This window comes from Rhipicephalus sanguineus, chromosome 1 (genome assembly GCF_013339695.2).
Source record: "Rhipicephalus sanguineus isolate Rsan-2018 chromosome 1, BIME_Rsan_1.4, whole genome shotgun sequence".
Taxonomy (NCBI): Eukaryota; Metazoa; Arthropoda; class Arachnida; order Ixodida; family Ixodidae; genus Rhipicephalus; species Rhipicephalus sanguineus.
The window spans coordinates 276,694,652-276,722,316 of NC_051176.1; positions in this window are offsets into that span (position 1 = coordinate 276,694,652).

Genomic DNA, 27,665 nt, shown 5'->3' on the forward strand with positions numbered 1-27,665 from the left:
CTGATCGGAGTAGGGGACGAAACCGATCTCAGCTGTCATTCGTTCCAAACGAGCGCGCAGGTTTGCTTCCATGGTTGGCAGAGCGATGAAAACACTACGGCGTTCGAGGTGCACACCCAACATTACCAAACCGACGCGCAGTTTTCAAGCACGCGCGATACACAGTGCGATCGGCTCCGCTCGACGAGAACGACGCAAGCCGACCGGAAGTGGCGGCACAGACCACGTGGTTGCGCCCAGACGTCAGAGAGAAAAAAATGGAGAAAAAAATTCCGCCGGCGCTCTTGGGTGGAGCCTCGCCTCTCTGCGCTCCCTCCCTCGACTCGCTGCCTAGCTTTCCGCGCGCTCGCGGCGTTGAGTTGAGGGAGAAAGCTGCGGAACGTGATCTCTATAATTTGGTAACACCACTTAGACTTGACGGATTCGAAAAATTTTTGCGGCATATGACTCGTGAAGAGTCATACGTCAATAATGAGACTATTCCAATATAACTAAGAAAGGTGTTGCAGGGCCCCTTTAAACATGATACATATTGAACTGAATTGAATTTATTGACATAAAACAATTTACAAAAATACAGTATTGTGAGAAACTCACCTGAATCCCTAGCCTTAGGCTAGTTGGGATTCATTCAAAAATAATTGTTAAAAAGGGCATGTCACTTATCAAAAAAAGAAGTGTAGAAACATTTTTACTAACATTACAACACTTTGAAAATTAATTATAACATTATGTATTTACAGAGCTTAGCGACTGATCATACGTATGGGCAGAATAAAAGCGAGAAAAAGAACAAAAATGTAAGATAACGTATAAGAAGAGCACATCAAACAGCAAAGCAATAAATGAAGATATGAAAATAATTTACTGACATTAGGATACTATATGAAAACTAATTATGAAATATTATGTATCTGAAGAGCATAACAATAATACATAAGGAGAAAAAGTAAAGAAAATAAATTGATATGCATACATACAAATACATATAAATAAATGTAAGGGAGCATATACTTAAGTAAATATAATTGCATGCATCATGATTATACATATTGGTAATGAATTTAATAAGGCTGTTTCTAGCATTGATACGTTGGGTGTCTATATGTGTCTTAAAAATAATATTTTTTCAGTGCGAAAGATAAATTCTTATTCTGTTTTAGTTCTTGTGTAAGGTTATTTCACACAGCGACTCCATTAGCTGCAAGTTTTTTGTTACCTTATACGTTTTTTGTTTGCTGAATAAGATAGTTTCCTTTTACTTTGTGCGTATCACCTATAAGTTCTTATAGGTAATACGCAATACCCTCGTGATCAATTGGTCAAAATATTACTACACACTGCAGGAACCTAGAACATTACAGTAGCTATCACGCTCTCCTGTGACTGCTTTGATTCCTCACCACTTTCAGCCCAATAGCATCGTGGGTGGACAGAAGTTGTAATTGAACAAGTCTCCTTTATTGAATTGGGCAGTTGGTCCAATCTCTTACGTGGCCATTACTAATCAGTGCCAGCCCTTGAACGCCTGGAAAATTGTCTAGCTACCATGCTGGCAAAAATCGGAAACACTGAAAAACATTTTTTTAAGTCCAGCCATAGTTTGTCTTGTGATAGATGCATTCAAAACATGCAAGTATATGTGAAGCAGGGGCGTAGGCAGAACATTTTTTTTTTTGGGGGGGGGGGGGGGGGGGGCACCACCTTGATCTGAAGTGAGGGACTCATGCAGGCACATTTTGTGGTCCAGTGTGACTTTGAGCTCTATATGCAATGGGGGAAAAAAAAATTCGCGGGGGGGAGGGGGGTGGGCCTGATGTGCCCCCCCCCCCTGGCTCGCCACTGCGTGCAAGCAGTTTGTAAGAATCCATGCAAGTGTCTCGCAAGGAGTTAAAAACTAATTTACAGCCTTAACTGCTTTAAGAGATATAAAGAGAGTAAGTGCTGAGGGAAACTTTTTGCTCGTAACTCTGCTGATGCAAATTCATACACGAGGAGATTCCTGAAGCGGGGCAACCCATGAAACACAAAACCTGTATAAAACGTCTTTAAAAAGTTTAAAACCTCTATAAAATAATATCTGGGGTTTAACGTCCCAAAACCGCAATATGATTACGAGAGACGCCGCAGTGGAGGGCTCCGGAAATTTCGACCACCTGGGGTTCTTTAACGTGCACCTAAATCTAAGTACACGGGCCTCAAACATTTTCGCCGCCATCGAAAATGCAGCCGCCACGGCCGGGATTCGATCCCGCGACCTTCGGGTCAGCAGTCGAGCGCCATAACCACTAGACCACCGTGGCGGAAAACATCTATAAAACGTTTTATAGAGGTTTCGTGGGAAGTAGCTGGACCTCCTTATTTCCTACCAAACTCGAGCGAGTTCCTCACTGTCATTTCACTACAAGTTCATGGGCGTCCGGAGGGGGGTGCAAGGGGGGGCGGCTGCCCCCCCTTGGAATTTCGGATAATTTTCTATGCAGTAGCTTCAGGATTGCCAGCCAACTTTGCACGTTACACACTACCATAGTTCGGCAAAAAAAGTGGAACTCACTCAGACTCACTCATTAAATATATTTTGCCTTTAGGACTCACTCGGACTCAGACTCGCCAAAATATTTCTCATTCAGACTCATTCGGACTCAGACTCACTGAAATGTTTCTCAACCGGACTCACTTGGACTCAAACTCACCACAATATTGCTGGCACGGACTCACTCTGACTCAGACTCGCGGCTTGATCTGAGTCTGAGTGAGTCGACTCATGAGTCCATTAGCATGTAATGAACTATTTCGACCATAGTGTCAATGCTCTTTAACATCAATATCTCATATAACTGGTGTTGATCTCATACCTTTAAAGTAAGGACACTTTGATCGAAAGAAATGACTCACACGGGATATTTTATCAAGAACCTCCCATAAAAGATTTTGCTAGAGGGAGGTCAAACCCCCGCCCCGTCGCCCCCCTCCGTAACTCACGCCTCTGAACAATAAATATTGAGATGGCGTATGTACGCTAGTGCTTTGAAGTACAGTGAAACCTCGGTGATACGATCACAGCTTATACGAATTTCGGGGTGATACGAATTTTTCGTTGGTCCCGGCCAAGGCCCATTGGCCTGCAGTGCAATAGAGTACGGTTGTTGCGAACCGAATTTAACCCAGTGACGTTTGATACGAACGTACGCTACCGCCAAGGTACGAAGAGGTGCTGCCCGCGCTGTCGCGGAAGACGCACCAAGCACGTGTGAGCGCGAGAAAGAATTCGCAAGCGTGGGCATGCGTGCCGCACCGCAAAATCGTCAGAATCGCGGTGTAAGAAAAAACACTTTTCTTACGGTCAGAATAAACCTTCAGAGATGCGTCACGGCCTCCGAAATTGTGTGCGCAAATTTTTGAGGCTCTTATCTGCCTCCGTGTGCCTTATCGTTTAGATTACAGAGGACATTACAGAGGTCGACGCGGGCTGCTGTTGTACTGTGTTTACACGTGCCTGCCTCGTGCATCAGACATCCTACTAGAGAGGCTACGAAAGGTAGACGAGGACCGAAAGAAGGCGAGAACGGTCTTGGCGAAGGAGTCAGGCAAAGGTGGTGTTGAGTCAGGCCTCACAACGTCAACATGCGCGACCGTTGAGGTCGCACTTGAGGGGGCACTGCCGTAAGTATCTCAAAAAACATCCCGAACACCTCCGCGATAACAAAATCATAACACAGGACCATGGTTCTGTAAGTTTGTGGCCTTGATCCATCGCGTCAAAGCGCTTCTTTCGATACTTTCGCTGCAGTACTCCGGTGTCATGCAAAAAAGCATACTAAAATTTGGAAGGGGCTACTGCTGTCGCGGGTCACAACGCACCTGTAGGGATGGTCGATTAAAATTTTTAATCGATTAATCGTTAATGGTTAATCGATTTAGCCTTTAATCGATTAATTGCTTTCGGCGGAATCTTTTAATCGATTAATCGATTAATCGACATTTTTAATTGGTGCTTTAAAACCGATATCTTTGTTTGAGAGGCATCGTTCGTGTTTGATATGGGCCCAAATCTTTTTATTAGACGCGTTGACGATCCAAAATTCCCACTTTCGAAAGTGTCGACGACTGGCCCCTTGTGTTCAGTGTGCGAAAATTCACACTTTCGCACACTGGACACAAGGGGCCCGTCGTCGTTGGTTAATGTCGCGGATTCAAGAATCTGCGGCTATCATCCCTGGACTCTTCGGCAGCAGGTCGTATTTTCTCGAAGCCTGCCTACTCGAGCTCATCGAAACCGGATGCGCGTTCGATGACCACACTGGTTGGAAAGTCGCAGTTGAAACATGCAGTGTGGCGGAGGGTGAGGAAATCCCGAGAAAGGTAAAAGAGAGACGAGGAGAAATTAAATAAGACGCTCGCTCTAGTAAGCAAGGCATCTTTTCTCGGTTTGTCGGTTAGATATTGTGGAAGCCCTACATAATACTATAATTGCGGACTAACGCGATCTTTTTCTTGAGGTCACCTATGCTGAGATTACACAGAAATATACTGGCCTCAAACAGACCATTCGTACAGGCAACTGCAGGAAAGAGAAGGAAAGAAGATGACATTTAGGGGCTCGTTTTTTTTTTTTTGTTAGACACAATAATAATTAGAACTAACAGACAATATTGCCAAGAAAAAGTATAGGGGGTGTTATTTGCAATAATTGGGATATAAATCTGAAGAAAGTAAAGTGAATGGAAATATAACTTGTCGCCGGAAGGGAACGAACCTGCGACCTTCGAATAACGCGTCCGATGCTCCACCACTGAGCTACGGCAGCGGTCATCCCCCCGTCCACTTCATAAGGTATACTTGTGCATTTTTAAATCTAGGAGTGTTAGCGCCGATCGCAGCCATGGCGGCGAGTGTGGAACACTCCTTTTCTGCCTTTTGGCGTCACGCAACAAGTGATCTTTTTACGAGCTGGCAGCTGACCAATAATCCCTCGCATACTACCTGAAGGCATCAAGTCTGCCAGAACGAGACCCTCGCTATGAATGAAGGATAGAAGATTACTTTTAGAGGCTCGTTTTTCTTCGTTAGACACAGTATTAATTAGAATTAACAGACAATAATGCAAATGAAAGTATAGGGGATGTTAAGGGTGTATGACAAAGAAAAACGAGCCCCTAAAAGTAACATTCTTTCCTTCATTCATAGCGAGGGTCTCGTTCTGGCAGACTTGGTGCCTTCAGGTAGTATGCGAGGGATTATTGGTCAGCTGCCAGCTCATAAAAAAAGGTCACTTGCTACGTGACGCCAAAAGGCAAAAAAAGTGTTCCACACTCGCCGCCGTGGCTGCGATCGGCGCTGACTAACACTCCTACGTTTAAATGCACATGTATACCCTATGAAGAGGACGGGGGGATGACCGTCGCCGTAGCTCAGTGGTAGAGCATCGGAATTCGAAGGTCGCAAGTTCGGTCCCTGCCGGCGGCAAGTTATCTTTTCGCCCACTTTGCTTTCTTCACATTGATATCCCAATTATTACAAATAACATCCTGTATACTTCCCTTGGCATTATTGTCTGTTAGTTCTAATTAATATTGCGGGAAATAGAGTGACATGAGTTTCTGCCTCCCGGCTAGAAAAAACAGCAGCTGCGCCAGTATACTCCGCACGCAAGTTTCACCTGATCTTTGCCGTAACACGGCGCCACTCACACCTTTTCAATCGTGCGTACATCCTGAACTGTGAGCGCTATCTAGTGTACCAGACATTACAACATAAATTGCCCGACTGTCCTTTCTTGTTACAGCAGAAGACGGGGGCCTCTAGCTGAAAGCTGTATTTCTCCCTAAATACGCGACCATGCAGTATTACTAAGTGCTTCAAGGTCACTTCTTCAATAGTAATGCACTGGATGCTAGACGTTCGGTAAACCGACGCGTAAAGTTGCGGATTACATAAAGAGTCTATAAGACCCATTTCACAATTCGCGAGTGCGCATTCTTGCGCTACATTTTCTCTCAACTAATGGCAGCAACTTTCGTGCTTCAAGTGGAGACGAGGTCGTAGTTGTACGTGCTGTCTATTATGCGTGTTCATGTCAAGAGAGCCGAATCTACATTTCCGTGTCCCAACGCAAGCATACCGCGCTTGAGCACTCTGTTTGAAGAAGTGACTAGCTGCCATTAATTGGGCTAACTGCATCGTAGGAAAGTTAGCTCAACAATTATGAAAATGGTATATATACCCTATAAGACGCACAGTTGGGCTAGTTGGTATACAGCATAATAAAATATGGTTACTTGCGTCCTTCTCCTCTTTATGCTAGCAAACGTGTCTTGTTATGTATATACAGATTACCTAATCATCTCCCCATCATCGTACTTCATCGCTCTTTTTCCCCCGTTGCGTTTTCCCCGGTGCAGAGTAGCAGACAGGGGCGTACTAGCTCAGGCCACCCTCTCTGCCTCGTAATATATTTTCTCTCTCTCTTTCACTGGTAAACAATATTTTATTTGCTAAAGAGTAAAACAGAACGGCACTAAGAACCAGTGAGGAAATAAGAAGCGTATATTACAATGCCGCACTTACACAAGAAACGAGTAAAATCTAAGGGTTGAATAAAATACAAAGAAAGTTTTGATTGACACTACAGGTGACGAAAACTACTCGTTTATCAAATGTAAGCAGACATGCGTTTATGCGGCAACACGATGAAACAGCGCGGTAAAAAACAAACACGAACAAAACAAGCTAGAAGACGATGCGCTGGCACGTATGAAATATACAGAAAAGAATAAACTTCTCTTTTGAAAGTTGGCGAATCCACGTGCTGCTTACTTTCTCAACAGTCCCCTTTTTTGTTTTGTTTCATGGGGTTGCTGCTCCGAACCACATGCTTTTTTCTACTGAGCGAAGAAATGTCAGTTGCCCGAGATGCTCGGGCGACAACCGACACCTCCTTTGGGTCGCCACACATCCAGCATGCGAAAAAAGGCGCTCGGATGCTACTGACGTTGCAGGAATTGGCAAATACTCCATTGCAACGTCAAACACATGATCTAGGCCAGTTCGCATGCTGTGCCAAGTCTCAAGTGAATTCGGATTGGTGCGGCGATCGACTACAGGGTTACTATAGTATGCCTTGAACTGAGAAGGCATTTAGTTCATCGGATCGTACTCCAGTGCAACGCAATTGCATAGAAGTGCGCGATCGACGGCATCGTAAATAGAACCAGAAAAAGTAGTAGTATTAGGCTTTGCAACTTCCTGCGTCTAAGGATAGCGTTCAGGGTCTGCGTCTCAGGATAGCGCGCCTCGCAGTCATGCGCTCCGGCCAAGGGGCGAGGTTGGGGGCGGGAGTGGGGGATGCCGTAATCGATTAATCAAATAGTTTTAATCGATTAATTCGATTAATCGAAAGGCACAAATCGATTATGATTAATCGATTAATTGTGGACCTTTAATCGATTAATCGATTAATCGTTCATCGATTTTACCATCCCTACGCACCTGGTTCACTGATTAAGTACGCGCGTACGGGCCGTATATTTACGAGTGCTTGTATGATTGCCGACTTCTAAAAACTTAACTGGCAATCATTCAGGGTTCTTCCTGACGTTGCTGCGGCCCTGAACAACAATAAATGAAAGTGGACGCCAGCTTTCTTTGTCGCATGCTAATTTTTCATGCTTTCTGGTGATACGAATTTCGGATGATACGAATATTTTTGGTGGTCCCGTGAGATTCGTATCACCGAGGTTTTACTGTATATGTGTGAGTAGACGTGAGTATAAACTTGTCATCATAAGGCTGATAGTAATGCTGAAGTGGAGTACATCGGACCATAGGTCGGCAAAAAAATGTGGAGCTCACTCAGACTCACTCATGAAATGTATTTTGCCCTAAGTGCTCACTCGCGCTCAGACTCGCCAAACTTTTCGTCATTCGGACTCCCTCGGACTCAGACTCACTGAAAGTTTTCTCAACCGGACTCATTCGAATTCAGACTCACGAAAATCTTACTCAGCCTGACACACACTGCTCGGTCTGAGCCTGACTGAGCCTGAGTGAGTCGACTCATGAGTGAGTTTGCCCACCTATGCACACTACTATTGACTAATCTTGCCAGTGATGTCACGGCAGTGAAAGAAAAGCTACCTGTGTTGCACGCGAGCCCCTTCCCCCCCCCCCCCCTGCTGATGCACCCCCCTGCAAAAATTTCTGCGGACGCCCTTGTACAAGTTATTAGCACAAAGAAAAATTCGGCTCACTGTACTTTTACAGCAATTTGGTAAACATGAAACAATTTCTTCCTTTCTTTTTTCATTTTGCAAATGGCAGTTAAGTAACACAACTGCTTACAGCTGCCAGCCTATGGTTTAAACAGGATTTTATTCTTGTGCAGTTGTGGTGGGGATCGAAGGTGGCGTATGCTGCAGCACATCGTTTTATGCCAGTTATCTATGCGCAGATTTTTTTTTTACAGTGACGCTGTTCATGCGGACCCTCTGCTGTCGGCATCGTTGTCGTGGTCACGTGAGATTGAGGAGAGGGGAATGGGGTCACGTGATGAAACTTAATTACGTAAGGCGGACGATTCAAACAGTGGATCATGTGATGAATCTCCGCTTTTCAGATGTTGCCGAGCATATCAAGACAAGACTAAGCAGCTAAATATGAGCGCAGCTCTTTAATACGAAGTTTGCTATGTAGTACCAAATAAAGTGAAAGCCGTCGGGCAGCGGAGCTGTTGCCCCTGAAATGGCAGAAGACCCCCCACTTTGGACAGTGGTAATTGCCGACTGCAGACTGGGAAACTAACGAGTCAGGCAAAGTTTTACTTGACCGCAGCAATAACGTAATTTTGTAATAAAATTTGCCATACGATTCTGCTGTGACGACTGTCCTCCGTGTGTCTTGACCACGCACTGTAGGCCACCTGCGGTGCGGGCTGCCTATTCCACGCCTGTGCGTCTTGCGCTCGAGCCACTCGAGCATTGCAGAGGAGGCTGTCGCTCAGCAGGGGCTCCATAACATTACAGCAATCTGTCATGATTTTATTTTGTTCTGCCTGGCCTGAAATTTAGGTAATCCGCGACGCTAATATGGGCGGGAACCAGTAAACGTTTCATAGCCCAATCAACGCTCTCCTTTTTCAGGAAATTCAGTTTCTTTCTTTCAAAACGAATAGCATCGCCACTGCTCCATATTCAATCTGCTGTGAGTTGATGAGTGTGCAGAAGTGTCCAGTATTTTAGTTGTGCTAGCCAGGACAGCTAAAATAGATTCCCACTTTAGTCTCCGATTAGTCTGCTTCACTTGGCTTATCATATGGTAGCCTGCAGCGATCGTGGTGGCATGTAACAAGGCAGCGGACTCGAGCACATTGGGAAGCCCAGCATTCAAGTTTGCCCCGGTACTTCATATATACTTCACCAGAGAGATGATCAGCGTCCACGGTTTTCTGGACTAAGAAGGCTGCCTACCTGCAAAGGATTGTGTCTGTTCCTAATAATGTTTATTTCTCTCTCTACCTCTTTGTCAGCAACGATGAGTTCACAGAGAGTTGTACACGCGCAAAAACAGCTCAACATCGTTATACCACAACTGAAAGTATCTATTATACGTATGAGGGTAGCGAATTGGGCGAGTTGGAAAATGCTCATGATGGTTAGCGGAAACGGGACACGGTCGTTTTTTCTTCTTTTCGTCCGTGCTCCGTTTGCGCTAACCATCATGAGTATCCATTATACACATATTAACCCATCTCGCCCGCTGCCAGTGTGATTGGCGGGCATCCTTCTTAAATTACGTTCAGAGGAAACACTGTCTGGCTATTCCGAAAAAAAAGAAGAGTTATTGTTCAGCACAGTAATGCGCTGCTTATTGTGCACACTTCATTTTAACGCCGCGAGTTTTCGCAGACTTGTGACGTCGCGTACCAAGGAGGCGAGTTTATGGCACATTGAAAATTTTTGACGAATACGGAACAACCAATGACAAACAATACGCCGTATTGAAAATAGTTCATTATTATTATTATTTTACGCAATCATGCGTACGTGGTAATTACGCGGTGTATCACTTACGCGTCATTTCTTGTGTCGTTTTACGAGCAGGTGCTGTGAGCATGACCCAGAAAATTTCGACCAATCATTAACAGCTAACGACCTCTGTGGAAGGAAGCAATGCCGGGTAGTTTAACGTTATAATCGCCCACATTCTTTCAAGGAAAATTTGAGCTTAAATAATTTGCGTAGGCTATTTACTTGGAGGAACCGGAGGGGAGGAATAAAGGGCCACTTCACCGCATTTCCGTCCACCCGCTACCCAAGCTGGGAAAAGTAGGAGGGCATGAGGAACGACACCTAGTATATAAATTCGTAGCCATTTATAATCTGATAACTATACACAACCAGCTCAATGTGGTGTATTAATCGACTGAACTTGGTCTTCTTCTTAAGAAAGGCTTTATATTAGAGGGCTCTAACAGTAAAGAATTTGGCACTCGGCTTATCCTGAAGACTTCTGCGATGTACCTTGCTTTGTCAGCCACATGTTTTCTTTAATAAGTGAGAATTTAAGGCACTAGAGTCATAGCAGGTTCTTTATACTCATCGTATCTACAACGCCAAACTAAGACTGGTAAGCTTGCTGATGCAATGCTCAGATATGATCAGGTTAAATTTGGGTATACTTTTCAAACTTCACGGTAATGTTTCCAAAATGTTATTAAACACTGCTGTGTTGTCGCGGTATAGGGCGACTCAGCCTGCACAATCTGTTTGTGCAGAGTCTTCCTTGATTTAAAACAAACACTTTTCTATGAAAGCTCTATGAAAATAAAAAAATCACCTCATATCAATATATATATATATATATATATATATATATATATATATATATATATATATATATATATATATATATATATATATATATATATATAGAGAGAGAGAGAGAGAGAGAGAGAGAGAGAGAGCTCCTATTTTTTTTCTCCAAGGTTGAAGCGCATGTTAACGCATTTTATGTTATCCCCTTCGGACACGCATTATGATTCACTGTCTGCAAATGCGTCAAATTCGCATGGCATGATTCAAAGGCACTCAGTATTACATTCCAGGAAAGAAAACCAACGAATGTGTTGCTTTGTGTGAGTTTGAGTAATTGATGTCAATTCGCGTGTAACTAATTATCTAATTATTCTGCCATCAGTCAGCTTCAATACTTGCATAAAAAGAATCTACTATTAGGCCCGAAAAGCATGCACACCTAAGCTTCTTTTTTGGTTGTATTCGTTTCGAGCGGAGAAAAAAAACACTCTTGACGTTGGTCCTCTGCAGCGATACGCAGGGCAATGAAGTTAAATGACCGCTAGTTATCCAATCAGGAAGCGTGCACGAATGGGCACACTGAGTTTCAGGACATTTGAAGAAACACGCGGCGTGGGACGCGCCTCTGAAGTTCGTGTCCCCAAACGCCGTGTCGCAAAGGGTTATTATTGAGGGGCGCAATGCGCTTCAATGCAACGAACGGCAACCCCCAGAGATCCGATTTTCGGTGTACATCTAGGAGGCCGTGCATGACCTCTAATTGCGCTAGCCATCGAATTAGGTTTAATGCGGCCGCCCGTCTAACCAACCTGTAAAGGACGGTACGCATTCTGTGCATCGTTCTCAAGCATCTGGGACACATTCATATGCAAGTTCAGGCTTGATACGTTCCTGTTTCTGTACATTTCGTCCACTTTCTTCTTACGGTGAGAAGGTGCTGGCGGGTTGGGGCGTCGACGTGGTCAAGAGCGAGGTGACATCGCTGCTCAGCGCTTTTCGAGTAACTGCATGAATGCTCTCTGGCGAAATGGACTGTGGACATCTCGATAGGCGTGCGCAGGGTTCCCCATCAGGGGGGGGGGGTGAAGGTTCATCGCAGCTCCTCCCCCCCACCCTACTAAGTTAATGTATGGGGCAGAACTTGAGCCCCATCCCCCCTCTTTGGTGACTAGAAGGGTCAATGTACGGGGCAGATTTCATGCCCCCCCCCCCCTCTTAGGTGATTAGGGGGGCACCCCCCCCCCCCTGTGCGCACGCCTATGGACATCTCCTTTAGATGGACACATCGAGAATAGATCCCCGGAAATTGTATCTTTCTCTTCTTCAGAAGTCTCCCGAGTATTGCCTGACCTCAACTCTGCGGCGTCCTCCAGCCTTAAAGGGACACTAAAGAGCAAAACGATTTTTCTCGCATTAGTAAATTAGTCTTCCACGATACCAAAAACACCACGCTTGCTGCGAGAAGACGCTTAATAAGCGAGAAAACGCGCAAAAAGAAAATACAGGTGGTGACGCCACCTTGGAATTCCCGCACCATTTGCCGTGACGTCACATAGTTTTGACGGTGCCTGCTTGTGCCTACGTAGTTCCTAATCGGTTAAATCGAAGTACATTGTCTTCTGAGGGGGCCAGAGACTTGACATAACGAGTTTGTGGAAATTTCGTCGAGCCAGTGGCGCCAAAATACGTTAAATGCTCTTTGAAGCCTTTTACGTCACAAATTACAAAGTTTGGCGCGAAATTTAAAAATGAAACTTTGAACTTGGTTTTCTCCTCTAATAATAAACCTATGGTGGTGAAATAAACTACACAAGAGTTCTCCGAGTACACTTCATCAATCTGAACCAATTTATTGTTTTTCTTTAGTGTCCCTTTAAAGGGCGACATTCATACAATATAGCATATTCGCGGAGTCTTAGACCCAGTACACTTTGCATAGATAAATAAAATAGATAAGTAATATATATCGATGTGTTGTACACTTTTTTTCTTTCGTTTTTACTTGAGTAAATCGATAAATAAGTATATAAGTAAACGCAATGAAAAACTTACAATAACAGATAGCTGAGCTAGTTGGTATACGTATTCATGTTAAAAAGACATGACGTGCAAACAGACACAAGAGAAAAATCAAGAGAGTGAATAGTTATCGCTCACGTAGACCCCCACGCGCACCTGACTGATAGATATCGGCTCTTGCTTGGGAATGCGCAGAGAAGTATTTGTGTCTACCTTCTTTTCCGCAGCTGTATATATACGATTTTTAAGTTGGTAGCGGCGTTTGTGGTGTCTTGACTACTCTCTTCTGTCCGTGTCTGAACGGCCTGTCTTTTTAAGGGCCCCAAAACAGCCTCTGAAAATACAAAATCGAGTGCGTTATTCTTTCTTGGTGTTTCTCGCTTTTTTTTGGCGCACTTCGTGACGCCACAACAGTGACTCACGTGACACCATTAGGATACGTGCTCTCGATTGTTCCATATACGAGAAATATGTAGGTTGTGAATTGTCTCGCACCCTGCTTTGCCATGGAGTCGCCCACCCTTTCTTCCTTGTCTCGCATGGCTATATATCGTGCGCAATAAACTGATTTAGCTCCATTTTGTGTGTTTCCGACTGCGCAAGGGCTGATAACAGGGTGTAGCCAACAAGCGCGAAATCCTGACAGGCTCAACGCTTAGTGCCGACATTGTACGCGTGGTTTAATAAGAAATACGCGGCGCGAGGAGATATCACCTGTAAGAAGGGTAGGGAAGGCGAGAACGAAACCATAGAAAAGGCGTCGAATTATTTGATTCTTCCAATGGACGAACTCTTTACAGCGGAGACGATGCAGCTCTCCAGAAAGAAGGCAAGCCCTCTTCCGCGGTCTTGTATATTTTTTATTGCGATAACAATTATATGGACACTCCGGACAGGTTTTCACCGTCGCAGTACTGTTCCGTATAAAGTCCAAATCGACAACACCGCTGCGCGCAGCGAGTAAAAGCTCGCGAGCTCTGGCGAGGCTGAAGCAGAGATGAAAGAAGCTGGCCTTCTCTGTCGCACGAAGGGCGCATGCGATAACATCAACCCGCGTGCGAGGCCTGCCGTTAATTGCTCTTCAACCAGAAAGGAAACGCCCCGCCCGTCTTTAGCTGGCCGTAGGAGCATGAAAGGACGCCGGGGTAGGGGGGCTGCGTGGCTCGAGCAGCAACTGTGCACTTTGACTATAAGGGCGTGGCCGCTATGTCGGCAGACGTCAGCAAACGGCTCGTATACCCTTCTACGCGCTGTGATTTCACCGCTTCGTGCTGTGTCCACTGATACGAGAAAATGCGCGAAAACCGCTTCTTTCCCGGGAGCGGCCGTATTCCCATACACCAGAGTTTTGGAGATCGGACCAAAAAGAGTTAGCTGCCAGCCTTAGTTCGTACATTATGACATGTTGCTATCGCATTCACTGCTTCGCCCTTTCGGTGAAACAGATTTATTCTAAAATTCAAGGACAAAATTCTCTCGCCACCATCTATTGAATCTACACCTCCCCTCTCCTCCTCCCCCCCCCCCCCCCCCGCGCCACGCCACCGCCGATCCAATCAACCTCGCGCCGTTCACATATGCCGCCGCCGCCGGAGGTGGAAACACCGGCGCGCAACCGCCGGCGATTTTGAGAGCGGCGCACAGGTCTACTATAAGGTAACCCACGCTGACCACAGCCGTCGACTGGAGCGACCTGACTTAGCTTAAATAAAGAAATAACAGAGACACAGAAGTAACTGGGTAAACCGAAAGAAGGGGCTTGAAGGGACTGAGTGAAAGGGGCAACAGCTTCGGTGTTCGATGGCTTTCACGGCGTGCAACTGGCTGCACGTTTTCTAACAGCGAAGCGGTTTAAACCGGCCGTAAAAACTTTGGTGTGTAAAAAAAAAACCATCGGAGCGCCTCACGTTGCCTAGCAACTGCTAATACCACAGCTGCGCCGCACCTGCCCGCGAGACTGGCATGCGCTCTCTTCGTCCTCTTCTTCATCATCGTCGTCTTCATCTTCTGCTTCGCTGTCAAAAAACGTGCGCCGACTGCTCCGGCGCGGGATGCAAGAGCTCTGATGGGTGAGACATCGAGTACAGAGAAAGGGAGAAAGAACGAGAAATAAAGATAGAGAAAGACAAATTCTAGGGGAGAAAAAATCTTCGCGGCGAGGCGAGATTCGAATCCGCGTACCCTCAATCCGATGGCGAGCTTCCTAATTAACCACTCGGTCATCTAGGCACACTATAGCAGCGCATAGCATAGCCTTGTATAGTATAGTGCAGTAAGGGGGTAGGAAAGGGAAGTGAGGGTGAGGAGGAGGGGAGCGAGTAAAACCTGGCATAGAACGAAAGAAAAGAGAAAGGGAGAATGAAAAAAAAAGGGGAGAAGAAGAAAGAATCAAAGAAATAGCTAGAGAGCGACAGAAAGAGATAGAAAGAAAGGGACGCGACAAATGCAGAGAGAGAAAAAAAAACGGAAGATAGAGAAAGAACGATAGAAAGACTGAGAAATAAATAGAGAAGAAATAAATAGAAATAAACACAGGCGAAAAAAAGAGATACACAAAAACCAGAAAAAAGAGAGAAAAAGAAAGAAATTGAGCAAAACTGAGCAAAGCAGCAACAGCCAGGTCTACCTATAGGTGCCCGTCAGCTACGCTTTCTCTTTAGCATGCTACAAGCTGCGCTACGCTAATGTTCTTTCTTTACTTTTTTTTTTCATTGCAGTATCGAGGTTATGTATTGACAGTCGCCGTCAAAATATTAGACACCACTAGGTCTGAAAAAAAACTGAATTTCTGAGCAATTTGTGACATGTAGTCGGTTGACTCAGTACATTTTGTTAGCGCGCGTTTTAGAACGGGCCGGGAATCTAAATTCAAAGCTGCCTGCCCAAGCAGCTGGAATATTCAGCTACTTTTTCTCTTGTGTCTCGTGGTCTCTAAACTTATGACGCTGACTGTACTTTGGAGTACCGACCTCTGGCAATGCCCCTGCGAGGACTTCTCACGAAGGGACTCTTTCTAAATAATGAGACGGAAAACTTGTGCATTTTGCCGATTAGTACAATTATAAAGATCAGCTGTATTTGACTATCCTCATCCTCCTGGTTTCCTGAAAGCATGCATGTGTGGAACATACTGCTGACCCGCAGGTAGCGGGATCGAATCCCGGCCGCGGCGGCCACATTTTCCATGGAGGCGAAAATGGTCGAGGCCCGTGTACTTAGATTTAGGTGCACGTTAAAGAACTCCAGGCGCTCAAAATTTCTGGAGCCCTCCACTACGGCGTCTCTTATAATCATATCGTGGTTTTGGGACGTTAAACCCCACGAATTATTATTACATTCCTTGCTGAATAGATTAATAGTGTATAGCACAGCACTGGTAGACGACGAATAGAAACAGCGCTAGACACGGGACGAGAAGAGGACACATACACGGCGCTGAACGTTGGCCGACAAAGTACACAGTGTAAAACAAAAGCATACTCCTGATATGCATAGTCAAATAATAAATCACATCATAAAACCTATACATACGATGGCAGATCATAACTACCTAAGCAAACAGACCTCTTAAACGGAAGCTTTAGGTTAAGGGCAAGAATATATATATATATATATATATATATATATATATATATATATATATATGTCTGACATTCACACATACCAGCCCAATTTATTTCAGCATGATCGCACATGGTCGAAAATTTACCAGGTACACTTGATATGGAATGACCCCCATATATATATATATATATATATATATATATATATATAATTTGTCGCAATATTGTGGCAACGTTTCTTCTTCTTTCGATGCCACAGTATTTTTATCACTTACTATAGGAACCTACAAAGCCCTCAATGTGAATATATTACTCGCGGAAAAATCGCTGCTCATTCTAAGAAATGCTAAACATGCAGCATTTTGCGACTTTTCGTTAAGGCGAAAAATAAAGAAAGTTGAAACAGAAATGAATAAACTATCATAGTCATGAAAGAGCAGCGCCTTGAAATTTAGAAAAAAATTGTTTCGTAGTAATGGCTCAAACCAGTGATGTTATATAAATTTTTATGTACGACAGTTTCAATTCCGTGCCCCAAGTTCGAAGCGCCCTGTAGGCAACAGAAATCTTTTTCCGAAATATAACGCCTCAATAAGAATGTCTGAAATTCACACATACCAGCCCAATTTATTTCAGCATGATCGGACATGGTCGAAATATATATATATATATATATATATATATATATATATATATATATATATATATATATATATATATATATATATATAAGTGTGGAAAATTAGCATGTAACAAAAGAAGCTGGCGTACATTTTCATATATTGCTTTTCAGGGCCGCAGCAAAGTTACGAACAGCTCTGAATGATTGCCAGTGAAGTTTTTAGACGTCAACGATCATACCTGCACTCGTAAAAAAATTGGCCGCGTATCCGCGTGCTTCGCTGCAAATGTCGTCTAACGACGATAGAAGAGGCGCTGCGTGAGATATAGACTCCATCTGGCAATACGTTGGGAAACATGAGTGCTGTGTTGCGGCCTGGTAGTCCCGGCGCAGCAGCAGGCGAAGACCGGCGGGGACGCCAGCCAGCCTAAACACACGGTTTGGCGTGAAGCGCTGAAGCAGAAGAAACGTCCGCACTCAACGAGTACTCTCCACACACTCTTTTATTTACACGTCGCCTGGGTAAAACAGGAATGCCAGAGCGGCGCCCCATGGCATTCGTACAGTGCAATACAGGACCGAAACCGAAACACAACGATGAGCTCGTGCAGAAGGCACGGAGGAAGGCAAGTTTCAGCGCAGTCGCATTTTCAGCGCAGTTTAAGCAACTATGGTCTTTAGAATTACGTATGTATGCATTTTCTATTAAAGGAACACACCACCTAATACTTACCTAGTGATGTTGCGCCTCAGATATGCGTAATTTTTGCTTTTTGATCGACAGTGTACACAAGTATGAACCTAGTCAGCCGTTCAATATGGCTGGCCCTTGGGCAAGTGGTTCAACTTTGGCCGAGTGGCTGAATCGAGTGACGTGCCGACAAACAGAAAGACAGGCAGACCAAAATTTCTCCGTTGAAGTATCCCAAGAAAGACTATCGTCTTTAATATAAGGTCCGTACGCGCGTGTGTAATTAATGAACAAGGTGTGTTGTGACTTGCGACAGCTAGTAGCCCCTTCCAAATCTTAGTATGCTTTTCCGCGTGACACTTGACTACTGCGGCGAAAGTAACTTAAGGAGCGCTTTGACGCTATAGATGAAGGCCAGAAAATTTTAGAACCGCGTTCCTATGTTATTATTTTCTTGTCGCGGTGATGTTGGGGATGTTTTTCGAGAGATTTACGGCCGTGCCCGCGCCAATGCGTCCCCAACAAAAAGGCGCATGACGCCAACTGCATCTGTAATTTAAACGCGAAAGCGCACGGAGACATATTAAGGCATCTGAGATTGACGCTCACAATCTCGGAGGCTACGACGCGTCACTGAAGGTTTATACAGACCACTATGTAAGAAAAGTACTTTTCTTCCACCGTGATTTTGACAAATTGGCGGCGCGTCGCGCATGCCCGCGCTTGGGTTCCCGCGCCCGCATGTTCTTGCAACGCGCAGATCGTGGGAATTGTTGGAGCGCGGTTTGAGCTAGCATAACGAAGAATAAACGCAGGATTTCTAGATATATCGGTCAAGATCCACTTTCGTGGTCGTATTATCCAATCTGGGGGAAAATGTGATTGCATTAAACTCATGAAACTGCATTATTTACAAGGGATGTTGCCGGGAATAAAAACAAAAACGTATGAGGCTGAAAAACGAATTACGCAGAATCGTATCAAAGAGATTCCACTATATATATATATATATATATATATATATATATATATATATATATATATATATATATATATATATATATATATATATATAGGTCGAAATTTAGTTGTGGTTTTTTGCGTTTGGCATTGTTGATCGTGACGGCATTCTGAACAGGATGCGCACGTTTACTTGAAATGTTAAAATGTTATCGGAGGTGGTTTAGGGGCCCTTTAGAGAGGTGTTTGCGATGATCACAGTGCAGTGAAGCCAGTGGTCTTCTTGAACTGAACAAATGCTTACGAATGCTGTACAAATACATATATTATTCCGAATGTATTTCAGGCATTTATTCAACGTGTGAATCCAATCTAGCATTAAATTAAATTTTGGGGGGAACGATTTTTCAAAAATAACTCGGAATGTAGCTTAAAGGGTCTGTCTACCGCTCGGAAAAATTTTTCTGTTTTTGGTGAAAATGAGAAGATCGTTCGTCACATCGATGTCAACGAGCATGCTTTTGGCCCATAAAAAAGGAATTATATTTTTAATTTGATGTTGAAAATCATGAAAGAATGACCGCTAGCGTCACCCAACGGCGATGTGGTTCAATCTACTGGTAGGACAAGAAATGCTCGCAGGTAGACTCATTTTACTTAAAACAAACATAAATAACTTGAAATTGTATTTTACGCACTTGAGGCACCTTTCGGTTGCGTCAGAGAGTTATTTTTTGCTTTTTTTTTCTCACGCATCCAAAAAGGCGCCCGGTGGCGCTGCTTGCGGCGCTGTCTTCGATTTCGTCTGCTTCAACTCATGCGCTATGCCATGCGGCTCTCCGCGCTGGGCGTACTGTGCCGCTGTATTGTTGTTAGGATGTCTCACATGTGCTGCACTGTGAAGGCGCGCATTTATTTTCTCTTTTTGGTGAATCGACTTCGCTTGGATTGCGGCAGCAGTGCTAAAATAACCGCATAGACTGCGATTACAGCAAAACAAGTGTTCTGTAATCGTATAATAAGGCTTCATTTAACCGCTAGCGCGCTGAAAACGACTGTTACATTCATTACAATAGTGTTCAGCGAAAATAAAGTAATCCTACAGAAATCACATGTGCTTTTGGTTTTAATTTTTACCGGCACTACAGTCGTCATCGCGTCCATCAACCAGTGTTGTGTGTATGTTTCACGCCAATGGAAGAAGACCGAACGCAGATCGAAAAATTATGTTTAAAAAATTTCTACTCACTTTCCAGAGCAACCGCTGCCAAGTTGGACACTTCAGCTTTAAAGATATGTGAGCTCAAAGTAAATATCATTAGTTGACTCACTGGATTCGGAACCTCAGGCACGACAATGCCATGTTTTTGTTTTCACTACCACTTATCTAAAAAAGTAGGCAAAATACATGCCTCTTTGGCATTACAGCAGACTTGTAATTCACAACAAAAAGAACGAAAACTGAGTGGTAAACTAAAGAGACCAAGGTGAACCTTCACGCTCAGGTACCTCGTGAAACAGTATGCTTTGCCAAGAAGCTCTGTCGAACAGGATGGTGACCCGTGGTTTCAGGAGGAGTTGCCCGTGGTATTCAGTGTCTTGGTGAATTGTATTCAGCAGTACGACGATACCTGTTTTATTCTGTTCTGCTGACGCCCCATCAGCCAAATAATCGCGATTAAGTCATTATTCGGAAAATTGCAGAGTATAATTTCCCCGCACAAAGCACTACTGCCAAAAACTCAACTCCAGTACTTGTCAAATGGGTGCCGCAGTGCCACCGTTGGACTGTCGAGGGGGGCCGAGCCCCTCCTTGAAAAATGGAGGGGCGGCCGCCCCCCTGGCTTTAAGCCCTGGCCCATTCTGATATAAACAAGCAGACAATAATGTTTGCGTACGATGGGCTCATCTGTGGCGTGAAAAACTTTCGCCTGTCTGCAAGAAGAAGCACCGCAATGGCCGTCCCCGAGTTTTATGCTTACCAGACAAAGAAAAGATTGATATTGCGGTTTTCTTGTTCGCAGTTCAAAAGAGACGGATAATCACCAAACACTACGCGCAAAAGTAAGGCGATGCGCGGGCGCAAGTGAGATGACTTGCAGCTTTTCACGAAAGCATACGGTCGTGGCGCGCCTTCATTCAAATTTCGTTACTCCCCTGTGACGGGTAGTTCCGGTTTGACGCAGCAGAACGGTCGTCGCGCTTCGTGCGCGCCTTGCGCGATCAGTTTCGATTTCGCCCTCGAAATTCGATGAAGAATATCTCGAACTACGTGCGGCTATTGCGATTTCTCAAAAACAGGTATGCCATAAATTGGCACGCACTACAACTTTGTAATATAAACACCTGCCCTCAAGTCAATGATTAAAAAATTAATTAACGAGTTCTTCCTAATCAGTCGCAACAGTGTCATTTTAACAGTCGCAACAGTGTCATTTTATTTAAATAAATAAAATAAATAAAGTATTTCCGCCCCGGCTTGGAAATTGTGCGCGAAGACGACAGGTGCCTTACTGCCATATGATTTTTAGAAAAAATCTGTATTATCGAAAAGAAAACCATATATATATATATATACATATATATAAACATCAAATAAACAGTATTGTTGTAAGGTATGATGGTAGCATTAACCATCAAAGCTACGCGTATATAGCTCAGGTCGACTAGCATAAAAAATTAAGCCAGCTTCGCACTAGTGGTGCCAAGCCTGAAGGAAGTGCGGAGCTGGACGGCCTTCTACGTTTCTCTTTATTTTTCTCCTTTGTTTCTTTTTCTCTCATCTGTCAGTTTTTTCTATGCCTTTTTTGTCTCTGTTTATTTCTATTTCTTCCTTTCTCTCTCCTTCTGTTTTCCCCTTTCTTTCTCGATACTTCTCTCTCTCTCTTTCTTTCTATGCTACGCTTTACTCTCTCCCCTCCTCCTTTCCCTCTTCCTCACCTTCACATTTTTTCTCCTCACCCTCAGTTCCCTTTCGCGCCTCCTTGCTTTACTATACTATGCAAGGCTATGCTAGGCTTGGCTAGCGTGCCTGGATAGCCGAGCGGTTACGACGCTCGCCTTCGGATCGCGGATAGGCGGGTTCGCATCCCGCCTCGCGAATAAATTTTTTTTCGCCAAGAACTTCTCTTTCTCTCTCTCGGTACTCATTCCCTCGACCATCTGAGTTACCGCATCCCACGCCGGACAAATCGGTGCACGTGTTCTGGAAGTGAAGACGTGCCGGTCCATGATGATGATAGTTTTGTGTCTACGGTTAACGGCGCAACGCCAAGCTTAACAGCTCCGCTGTAAAAGGTTGAGAAAAAAGATGCGACGATGGAATGAGCGCCATTTCGTTACTTGCCCTCCTACGTAAATTAGTGAATTTTCACGTTAACGGTGATTACCTAATTAGCAAATTAGTTACTGAGAGTTGTAATTAATTGAGTAGTTGCCTATAATCGCATGTCAAATTGTGCATCACATCCCGCTAGCACAATCCTGAGAGCGCGGCTGAAGCAGACGACGCAGTTCGGCGCTCTTTTTTCCCGTGATGCACTGCGCCGACGCACAGTCCTTTCCAAGTCCGAGCGCTCGGACCTTTCCAAGACCGAACGCTGTGAGCTGAGCGCGCTACCACAGCGCTCTAAAAAGGGATTTTAAATGGTACTTGCCGACCGCGATAACGTGACAATGTCGTTTTTGATGATGGCTGCAAGCAGCCGCGTCATGCAGTATGTCAGATTCGTGAGCCTTGCCTCATCAAGGATGGATGGATGGATGAACAACTTTATTTTAGTCCTTCGGTACGCGCTTAGGCACGGCCGCACGTTCAGCCACGTGTTTTGCGCCGCAACTTTGAAACGCTAACTAAATAACTGGGAAAGATGTAGCAAGCCGGAAGCAATTGGACACGATGCGTCCAAATGCAATGCACTTGCGATCTTAGACAATTACGCAAGTAAATATTTGAGTAATACTTTTTTTACTGATGGAGAGATCAACGTTAACAGAAAAATTCACCAAGGTGGCCACTAAGAAAACACCACTGATCACATCGTCGTATCTCTTCCCCCTCCCCCTTTTATAATGACCTTGGTCCGAGCTCACTGGGACCGACGGAGTACAAGTCGCATGACGTTCTCTTTAAAACAGTCATTCATTCCACTTGTCACGTTGAGGCTTTTCCGAATGGCCAGCAGGATCATTATATACTTATGAACGTATATACCCAGCCACCGCGGCTGAGGTACGGTATATCCCAATTAGAATATATTAAGTATAACTTTAGCAGAACGTTACCGATTCACGTTCCCATGAAAGAACATCTGGAGCTCCTGAAAGCAGTATCTGGAAGTTTCAATAAACGCTTCTGTCGTCTGGATACTCACTTAACGAGACCGAGAGACCACGCGGAGGAATAACTGTGCAAAAAAGAAAAAAAAAAGAAAAGCTCGGCGTAGCACATACTAGGATTTAAACTGCGCAGATCTGAAGGCAAAATCGAGAGTTGAGCAGTTGTTTTTTCCGGCCGTTTGGTGTACAGTACATCATAGGGAAAGGAACGCCTGCCTCCAATGCGGGAGGTATTGGGTTCGATTTCTAGTGCCGCCTGGCACACTCCGGCTTTTATAATGGGGAGAAAGGTACCCCGGCCTGGCGCTCGGTGTTGTGGGTACTCATTTACTGAGACAGTGGCCCTTCCTTTTAGGGGCGGAGCCCATCGTCGTCGCGTGTATCCGAAACATATCCCCAGGATGGCTGGGACCCATACTGCGCCGCTATTGGCCGGAGATGGTCACGTGACCTACACGCACTTCCGGGATTTTTTTTTTGTTTTTGTTTGTTTTACGCCAACATGGCGGCGTCCATAAGCGAAGCCGCGCCCGCCGTAGAGATGACATCGTCGTCTGCTGTCGGGACGGTCTATTTGCTTGGCCGCAAGAGAGGGCGCCACCGCCTCAGCTCTCGCCGTGTTAGCCGTGTGGTGAGAGAGAGCATGGCCGCGAGATCGACCTATAGGTGTCAGCACCGTCGCCGCGTTAGTGTGGAGAGGTGGCGGCGCTTCGTTGTGAGTGGTTTGAGCCGATTGTCGGCGAATAAAATGCGTTGACTGCAGCTTACTGGTAATATATACGCTCTTCATTGTTGAATCGATGCACGAAGATCATCCAACGTTACTATTACTAGTGAGAGAAGCGCAATCTGCCGATGTAAGGGATGCTCGCCCTGGATGACAGTCTGCGCTTACGCACTATATGACGTTGTTTGTTGTTTTCTCTGTACGTGTTTAGCTTGTGTTTTGTGTACTACGCACTCAGCTCATATTCCTGTGCAATGAGTTCAATAGCACTGTTCATGCGAATACACATATATACACAGGTAAAAGTTTAGCACAGAGCTTTCATCGATTGATTACGTGCACAACAGTGATGCAACAAAGGTCTGGTTATTTTATGCCTTTTTCCCCTACGACGCTTGCGCTAGCGCTGCTTCGTGCGCCTTCGTGCGTACTGCTGCCAGTCTCGCAGATTATCACCGTTGTAAGGCGCTGATACTGCGTGCGGTCGACGCTCGCGCGATATTATTAAAATGCTGGAGGCTGTACCTATAAATCTAAGCACACGGGTGGTTCTGCATAAACTTGGCTCCAGGTTAAAATTGCGCGCGGGAACTCCGTTTTATCACTGCCGTGTTATTTCATTGTCTGTTTTTTTTTCTTTTCTTTTTTTAGGGACAGTTTGAGTACTGAAGTCTTAAACTTCACTTGATATAAATATTTCGCTGTAGCGGGACCACGACCGTACAATAAAATGGCATCTTAAGCACAACTAAAGCTCATCATGAACTGGAGTGTCGCAGTTATACACCTAACAACAACGCGAAAGTGCATGAGCCTCGTTTTTGTTTACCACCGAGTCGCTGAAACGCTGCATTCACACACTGTTTAATGTTCCTCATGTTTGGGACTATGCCAAGCGCTGTTTAGGGTGTGCTTGAACCAGAAAGCGGCACCAACACTGAAATGATTTGCGAACGAAGGGTACGACGCCAATACACAGCCCTCTCGAAAGTCACACTCACTGATCCTATTACAATGCGCATGCAGCCGAGCAAGTTCATTTTCTTCTGTACACCATGTTAGATATACGTACGAGCAGTTAAACTCGCGCTAACATAACAAAACAAACCGCCATTTGAGAACGTGCAGGACGTACGCGCACATGCAAACACGACGTGGCTAGCAGACGACGCAGGGAGCAATCCACACTAGGCGCGCTTCAGCCAGTAGCCGCCAGGCGGCGACTCCGCTCGATCTCGCGGCCAATATCTACGCTGACAGCTTAGAAGACCGCATCGAGCCCATGTTGTCCGAGAAATGGAACGCGTCTAGAAGACGTCTACGCGACGTGATGCCACCTCGCGTCGAGAAGAGAAAGCTAAGAAAAACAAACGTAAATATTCTTTCTTTAGCCTATCTCGTGTTCACACCTATGAAAATTTAACGTAGCTTACATTGAGCGCCCGAAAAAGCACCTACTGGAGTACAGACGACCATACCGGTGAGATCCGAGCTACGCGAGCATTTCGCTGAACCGCCATCTTGTTTGGACAGCAAAGTAGCCTGCCTGCATCGTTTTTGTCTCCGATGCTGTCTTCTCGAAGCTGTCTATTTTGCCGGCTACGTGAGAACTGGAATGGGACTTAAGATGGCCGCTGTCCACTTAGCTGTCTATTTAGCTGTCTACGGTGAGTATTGGAACGCACCCTATGGAAACACTCTTCCTGCGATGAACGCTGAACTCGCAAGGAACGAGAACGTGCCCTCGCCCGCGAGAGACAACGCCGATGAAGGCAGCGTCTGCTAGCGAGTTTCTTGATTGAAAAAGCTGACTGCTCGCGCTGCACAACCGTTCACTGGCCACCCCGTATATATAGGCACTGGATCTTGACCTGTAATGTAGTCCCGGTGGGAGATTTCTCTTGTGCGTAGTTGAACAATAAAGATTCGCAGCGTGCATGTTAACTAAAAGCGGACTGCGGGTCCCTGTGCCTGATCTTTCTTCTATCTCTCATTGCCCATTAGCAGTGATACTGCTGTGGGGAACACCGACGCACACTGCATGCTTCGCCCCTCCCTAATTTTTAGTGCAATAGCAATTATATGGACACTCTCCGCTGGTTTTTGCCGTTGGCGTCATGTCCCGGATTTGTACATGTATGTATATATAAATAAAACCAACAAAGAAAAATAAATCAGAAGAAAAATATCTCAGAAGTGCGCCACCGGGATTTCTCCCCTGCGACCCCTCGCTCCGCATCACGCCGCTTTAAACAACCCGGCCACGCGCTACCGGTTGTGTAGAACACTAACGCCGAGCTATTTATATACACCATTTAACGCTGGTGGTATGCAGATCTAGGAGGTGCTTCCGCGTGTGCAGATCACCCGCGAGATTCCCGCATAGGTTTTGCTTCTGTTTGAAAACTGCCCTTGAGACGCGCACTAAAACGTGGCCCATTTCTGTACCCACACGCGATGTGGAACGCCTGGTAAACAATGCGTCGAATGTCACCGCGCGGCAGGAGACGCGGAGGAGCCACTCCACGCGCCGCAGTTTCCACTATAACAAAAATGTCTAAGAGGGCTGGATTGTAGCGCACCGCTCAAACAGGAATAAGTAAGACAGTTGTTAGTTCGCGCTCGTACTGTGTATACCAGTGCGTTAATTCTTTTCGAGCGTCCTTCGTTGTGTTTGAGCAGCCAAGTGTCGAGCTGTTACCGCTGTTGGTATGTGGTCATCCTGTGCGCGTTCTTTTCGTGAGTCCTTTGCGCTTGATGGGCGCGCTGCCAGTATCGAGCTGCTTGGTGTTCTTCTTGTAATTTTGTAATTCCGTGCTAATTTGCTATCCCATTCATTTCTTCGCCTTTGCGGCGAAACAGGGACTTATTTCTTACGATGCTCCGTGCTCCTTATGGGTTGCAGAAAAAAACGTATTCCCTATCCTCACACCACTACTGCTCTATGACAGTTTTCCCTCTTCCCGTAATTCGCTACTTATTGGGTAGCGAATTGGTTGGGCCTGGCGCTACTTATTCTTTGCCTGAATCCTTATGAAAAAGCACGTGCGCCAAAGCGTTGAAGTGCAACAAGATATAGCAAAAATAGTAAGAAACGACGACAACGGTGTTCTGAGTTTCAGTTATCATACTGCTGCGCGCATGCTATCAAACAGAAGCGCCACAGATTTACCACGTTCGCACTGAACATGTTTCTCTAACAATCCCTGATTTAAAAATGCCAGCATCAAGTACTAGCACTGGCTACTTGTACTGCATGCCTAACGTTTGCCCGTTAACCAAGCACTTGCGTCATGCACATGCGTACGCAATTTTGCACGTAATCGCAGCGTAGTGACCGTGCCCAGTGACGTGAATCCAGCGTAGCTGAGTGACACCAAGGTCCAAAAAAATATGAGAAGTGCGCGTGGCATTCCCCCTCTGAAAAAGCATCATCCCGATGCTTATAACAGAACATGGAAAGGGAAAAATATGCATATACAAAGAAAGAACAAAAACTCACGGGGTAAAGGTCCCTTATGCATTTGCCTAAGACGACTCGAAGGCGAAAGCAACCTTCTTTTTCTTCATTCGATGTATGGCTTCGCGCCTCCGAAAGATTTCGGGCCCGAACGTGATTTTGCACTGCCTCCAGGATCGGAGGCATTGTAAGCTTCATACACCTCACTTGGTTTCGCACTGCCTCCGTGATCAGCCCACCGATCACGGAGGCAGTGCAAAGGGACAATGTCATGTGATCACGCCATCATGTGATGTCACGTTATGTGACGTCATCATGATTTCATAGTGACGTCATGATGTCATTTCAAATTTCGGCTGTCTGTGACTTCATGATGACGTCGTATGGTGACGCCATCACGGATGATCATCACGGGCGACGTCATCACGGGATCATTATATAGAATGAGGAATCTCAAGCAGAACCAGCTCAGGT